Raw genomic sequence first — 6,837 nt, 5'->3', positions numbered from 1 at the left:
TTTCATTGTAAAGCTTTCCTTGTAAAGTCGTCGTAAAGTTTTCCTTGTAAGTTCGTCGTAAATATTCCTTGTAAATTCGTTGTAATTCTAAAAACGCGGATCTGGTAGATTCCTCGTAACATTAAAAATGCGGGCCTGGTAGATTCCTCGTAAAATTACGACGACTTTACGAGGAATGTTGTTTTCTTATATAAACTCGAAACATGAATGAGGAATGCCTCCTTCATTCCTCTCAAACCACTCCTCTCCTTCTCTCAAAGGTATGTTGTTTTTAATATTAATTTAGGTTTATGTGGTTAGTTTAGGTGGTTAGTTTAGGTGGTAATTTTAGGTAACAAAACTATATTCAAATAAAGGTTGAGGTATTTAAACGACTGATTAGATATTTTAAAAAAAAAAATTAAATATATTTTATTTTCTTATAATTTTATGTAATTAATTATATTAATATGTTTCTTTTTTCAATGTGGCTCCTAAAAAGATGGAACTGACGGTATGAATAAGCTTCATCAATGAAGCCACAAGGACGACTTTCATCCTACTCTTCGAGACGGAACCCATAGATGAAGTACGAGACTCTACAGGAAGAAACACCTCCAACAACTACTTCGACGGCGTCCTCCCTTAGCTTTTTATTTTTCAACTTTTTTGTTTTCTACTATTAATTTGAATATTATTTTATGACATTTATATATTTTTTTAAAAAAATATTTTAATTTTCAATATTTTATTTTATAATTTATATATTTTGATTTTGAATATTTCATAATAAGATAATAATATGACAATGAGATGTAAATTTCTTGTAATGTTTACAAAGAGTTTACAAGGAAGTACTTGTAAAATCCTCGTAATCTTTACGAGAAATTTATTAGGAAATACTTGTAAATTCCTCGTAAATATAACAAGAACTTTACATTAAAAGACTTGTAAATTCGTCGTAAATTGTACAAGTACTTAAAGACGACTTTACAAGGAAACTATACGAGTCTTTTACGATGAAGCGTAACAACGAAACTACGACGAAATACTCTCTTTCGCTTTTACAACGAATTTATTTCGTCGTAAATGTTACATGGAAGTTACGACGAATCTTGCATTACGACGGGCGTTGTAAACGAAACGCTATTCCTTGTTAATTCGTTGTAACCCTTCTATTACAACAAATTAACAAGGAATATGACCCTTGTGATAAATATGTTTTCTTGTAGTGTTAGTTTCCAACCTAAATAATCGTTACCTTTTGTAGTTAATAATATATGATTTTATTAAATTAATAGTTATTAATAAAGTGGCATGAAATTGTAATTATTAAGGTGAAAGAATGGTTATTTTTAAAAGGTATTTCAACTTTAATAAGATACTAGACCTTGATCCGCGCGACCGCGCGAGTATTTAATTTGTGTTTGTATTTAATGATATATTTGTTAATGTAGTCATACTTGTAAATGTAAATGTTATATTTGTACTTGATTTTATATTTTAGCATTTTAGCGTAAAATGTATCACCGATATTAGGTATTATATAAAAAATCAAACATTTATATAATAAGATCCATATCTAAGATATATAGCTAACAAATATTTAAATAATAAGTACGAAAAATAGACAATTGTGAATTAACATGTTATAAATGAAACATTAGCTATAATATTTGTAAAAAAATAAAATGATTGTTAAAATTCTATGAAATTTGGAGCATATACAAATTAAGATTGAAAATAAAATGAAAATATAAATTTGATGTAACTGATAAGAAAATTGCCAAATATGACTCACAACTTGATTTCAAATGCAAAAATAAAATCAAACTTGGATCAAATGCAAAAGTAACTTAAAAGGATATTGAAATTACAACCAGCCCCTTGTGAACAAACAAAAAAACCGAATTTTTTTTACGTTTCTAACCCCCGTAAGTCGTCCCTGGAAAGTCGTCTGGTCTAGTTCTACTTAGAAATAATTTAAAATTTTTGTAAAAAATATTTTGATAAGTGAAAAATTGAAATCATGTAATTAACATATGTTTTAAGAGATATAAATTAAGATATAACAAAATTTAATTGTTTTCAACATAGATGAGTGAAAGTAGTGAGTCATGATATTCTTTGGTTTAGATTTTGCCAACATATGTTGTAGCATTGTATGTGTTCTTAGGGTTAGATTTTGGAATGCATAAATGTTTTTTTGAAAACTTTAAAATTTAAGTGTGTTTATTTCTGTGTATATTAAACACTATTTAAGTATAACTACGGCTTTATAACGTGGTTAGTTAGTTAATTTATTCAATTTAGTTTAGGGTTTAAATTTAGGGTCTGAGACGACTTATTTAGGGTTTGGGACGACTTACTAGTAAGTCGTCTGATATACAGTATTCAATAGACGACTTACTAGTAAGTCGTCTAAACCGGACCGAACCTTTAATTTTACAATGTACTTTTAAACCTTACCGGATTATTTACCGGCCATATATAAAGTGTTTTTTTTATTCACTGTTTCGCGAAAATCAGAAAACCCTAACGCTGTTTCTCTCAAAGGCGATTTCGAAGGCGATTTGGGTCGATTCTCTCTAATCCATCGTTCTCACCGCCAGTTATATCTTCGCCGTTATCACCGTCGTTCTCACCACCGTTCTCACAGCCGCTTCCTCTATTTAAGATCTGAGAGAAAACCCTAGCGCGCATTCTCTCAGAGGCGTCTCGTTGAATTCTGCCGCCGGTAAGTTTTATCTCTTACCGTCGAGTGATTGATTGAGGAAAATATGAACATAAAACTGGCAGTCTTGGAAGACTTATAATTCAGTCGTCTGGAAAGTCTTCCAGCTGACTTAATTATAAGTCTTTCAGCTAGAAAACTTGTCATACGACTTAATGATAAGTCTTTGATTGTTTGAGATGGTTGTCTTTGCTTGTTTTGCAGGAAAAAAAAATGGAGATGCCAGAACTCCCTCGTAGGATACATACATTAGGGGAAGAGCCCCCCGCACTGCATAGCATTTCGTATCATAATTGGTGGACGTTGCATGTTGCTTTAAAGAAAGCTCTTCATGATGACGAATATGAAGAGCTGAAGGAGTCGAAGTTGGGAGTTTTCATCAAGTTCCAAGAGCTGGGATTTGATTGGGCTTCAAGGCTGGTTCACTACATGCTCGGTTTCCAGCTGGACATAAAGAAGAAGTATGAGCTGTGGAGTCTCGTTGGTCCACAACCTGTGAGGTTTTCACTGTTAGAGTTTGAAAACCTCACTGGTCTAAACTGCGAATACATCGAGGACCTTGAAAGACCTCAATGTATTGTTACAAAGGAGTTGACTTCTTTCTGAGAGATGTTGGGAGTTCATGTCGAAGCTGGGCCATCTACTCACGAGATAATAGCAGCATTTGAGAGATGCGAAAGGTGGTCTCGGGATGATCGCAAGCGGCTCGCATACCTTGCCATCTTCACTGGATACATTAAAGGGAGAAAGTATTCAACCCCTACACGGGTTACTCTGGCAAGGCTAGTGATGGAGCTAGAACGGTTTGAGAATTATCCANNAAGGGCAGAGATATTTCGGGTTGTTACACTATTAATGGGTTTGCGCAAGCTCTCCAGGTCTGGGTGTACACAGCTCTTCCGGAATTGGGTGCTAATTATGGGTCGCAAAGGACGCATACAGTTTAAAGAGGCTATCCTTAGTCAGGTATTTACATCAATCTGGACGACTTCGCAGAAAACTTATAATTAAGTCGTCTGATAAGTCTTCCAATTAGACGACTTAGTAGAAGACTTATAATTAAGTCGCCTGGGAAGACTATCCAGACTACTTAATTATAAGTCTTCTACTAAGTCTTCCAGCTGGAAGACTTTCCAGACGACTTAATTATAAGTCTTTCACCTGGAAAACTTGCTAGACGACTTAATTATAAGTCTTTGATTGTTTGATTTCCAGACGAGTTAATTATAAGTCGTCTGCGAAGTCTTTTCTTTCCATCTTTCTTAATCCGTCAAATATCTAAGTTCATATCTTCTATTTACTGCAGACTAGGGTGATCAACTTTATTCAAAAGGACACTGGTGAAATGTTTCCAAAATGGGAGTTTGATGTTGAGGACCCGCTCGCGGAGAACATAATTAAACTCATGTTTGTGAAGAAACCGTGGAAGTGAACCATGGATTGCTGGGAAATCACCGGTACTTTGGTCAATACAAAGCCGACGGTTGTGAGTCCAGCGAAAAAAAGGTAGTGAAGGAAGACAGTCCAAGACCTCAGAAGAAAACTCGTAATGAGGCAGCTACAGAGGCTAGTGAAGAGGCAGCTGCAGAGGCTAGTGAAGAGGTGACTACGACTGTTGGTGGGTTGACCAAAGAGGATATTAAAACCATGTTCAAGGACATAGTTGATGCCATGAGGGAAGGGTTTGGGACGTGCCTTAAGGAGATCAAGTATCTGTCGGAAAGGGTGGAAGATGTGGAGAAGAAGGTTGTATCAGCAAAAAACAGAAAGGGACATCATCTCAAAACACTACCTCTCCACCTAAACCAACGCTCGAACCCGGGGCTAGTAACGAATCCTCTCACAACAAGAGATTGACTAGACAAAGTCTTAAGAATAAGAACTGAAAAGTTGCATTTGCTTTGTTTCTTGTATGTCAGAACATGTGTGCTTTGTTTATAGTGTATGGATTTTATATATGTATTTTGTTTCATGTTTGAAGACACTCATTGGTTATTATTGTTTGAAATGGATCTTTGGTTATTATTGTATAAACCCATCTTGTATATTGCAGAGTGAAAGTGTTAATGGGACGAACGCGGGAAGGAAGAGCTTGGCGGAGGATAAAGGTCCAGATGTGCTTGCAGATGTGCCCGCATATGCTAGTTCCTCGAAAGATAAAGCTCCAGAACCGAGTCTTGTTCTATTGGACATAACTCAACCCACTGTTTCGGATTTACAGAAGGAGGATGCTAAATATCAGGAAAAGAGGGATGCTGCTTTGGCACTTTGCCATGCAAAGAGTGATCGAACAAGGAAACTTGCTGCCTCACAGCAATCTCCTTATACGGCAAACAGAACGATCAGAGTGATCATTCCAAACAAAAAGCTTTATTCAGGCTATAATCCTTTTGCACCAATTGACAAGAAGAAGTTGAAGGAGCTCGCTAATTGGTTGAAAACTTGTCCGTAAGTGTTTGCTTTTCCCATAATAGCTTGCTTTTCCCATAATAGTTTGCTTTAGTCTACAAAAACCGATTGCTTTTCAACATTTGTGTTTGCAGTCATTATAGAACACCTCTCGATAAAAAACCACGTACAAGTAAAACTTGGTGGTATCAAATCCTCTGAACCTCCTTAGAGTGGCTGGAGGACTGTGTAAGTCTTCTGCTATGACTTAGATGACTTACTGATAATTCTTCTTTGTAGACGACTAACCAGTAAGTCGTATGGTAAGTCGTCTACGTAGAAGACTTACCAGTAAGTCGTCTGATATCTTCTGACTTGTACCCTATTTTATATGTAGCATATTGATGCTTGGATTAATGTGCTGAGGAAGAGGTACGACGCTAACCCACAACATTTCAGGAGCGAGAGAATGTACTTCCTTGATCATCTCTTTTCTCAGCAATGGAGATTCAACTTCAAGGATTTTAAGGACTCGGAGCCCGATCAGAACGGTTTAGGAAGAAGACTCCTTGGTGGGGCGTGGAATTATTATGCAGGCACTATACCATCATTTTGCCAATCGAACAAGGTTTGGGGGACAAATATTGATGATATCTATGATATCTATGCGCCAGTGAACTATGCCGACACTCATTGGATTGCTTTGTGGATATCGATCCCTAAGAAGCACATAGTCGTCTTTGATAGCATTTGTTCCAGTATTTCCCCAGAAGAACTCGATGTGGTAATGTAGCATTTTCTTACATGGTCCCTTATCTGCTTGTTGAGTGCGCTTCCTTAGATGAACAACATGCCCAATACAGCCTGGAGCCATTCACATATGAGAGACCGACCAATATACCTCCGGCCCGAGCTGGTGATTATGGCGTGTACACTCTTAAGTACATTGAATGTCATGCTCTTGGGATAGAGTTTAGTAAAAAAGACTTTGCTAAGGCCAACAGGAAGACTATGAGGGATAAGATGGAGGGATAAGATGGCGGTGGATATATTTCAAGAGCTTCCTGACGCGCATGAGTTCGAAAACAAGGACAATGATGCCAACCTGGGTGCATATGAGGGGTGATAAATAGGCTACGTTAGATTGTTTTGTATGATAGATTAGGCTGATGTGTGTATTTGAACTTGATCCCTATTTTGTAACTATATTCTGCGCAGAATACTAACAGTTATGTCGTCTGGAATGTTGGACGACTTAACTATAAGTAGTCTGGAAAGTCTTCTGAGCAGTGACCTTTTGTAACTATATTTCGGATAATATAAAGGGCAAGACATTCTCAAATTTGTTTGGTAGTGAAATTTAACAAAGAAGTTGACACAGATAAGTTCATAACACAAATTTTTAATAAATGGACTAAACACTGGACGACCTTTTGGATGACTTAATTGAAGGTCTTATTGAAGAAAAAACCCTGGACGACTAACTTGAAGGTCTTCTAGAAGAAAAAACCCTGGACGACTAACTGGACGACCTCCTGGACGACTTAATTGAAGGTCTTCTGGAAGACTAAACACTGGACGACTAACTTGAAGGTCTTTTGGAAGAAAAAACCCTGGACGGCTAACTGGTTGACCTTTTGGACGACTTAATTGAAGGTCTTCTGGAAGACTAAACACTGGACGACTAACTGGACGACCTTCTGGACGACTTAATTGAAAGTCTTCTGGAAGACTAA

The sequence above is a fragment of the Brassica oleracea genome, chromosome C3, assembly GCF_000695525.1.
Source record: "Brassica oleracea var. oleracea cultivar TO1000 chromosome C3, BOL, whole genome shotgun sequence".
NCBI lineage: Eukaryota > Viridiplantae > Streptophyta > Magnoliopsida > Brassicales > Brassicaceae > Brassica > Brassica oleracea.
The sequence above is the reverse complement of the archived record's forward strand: the minus strand, read 5'-3'. Positions refer to the sequence as shown.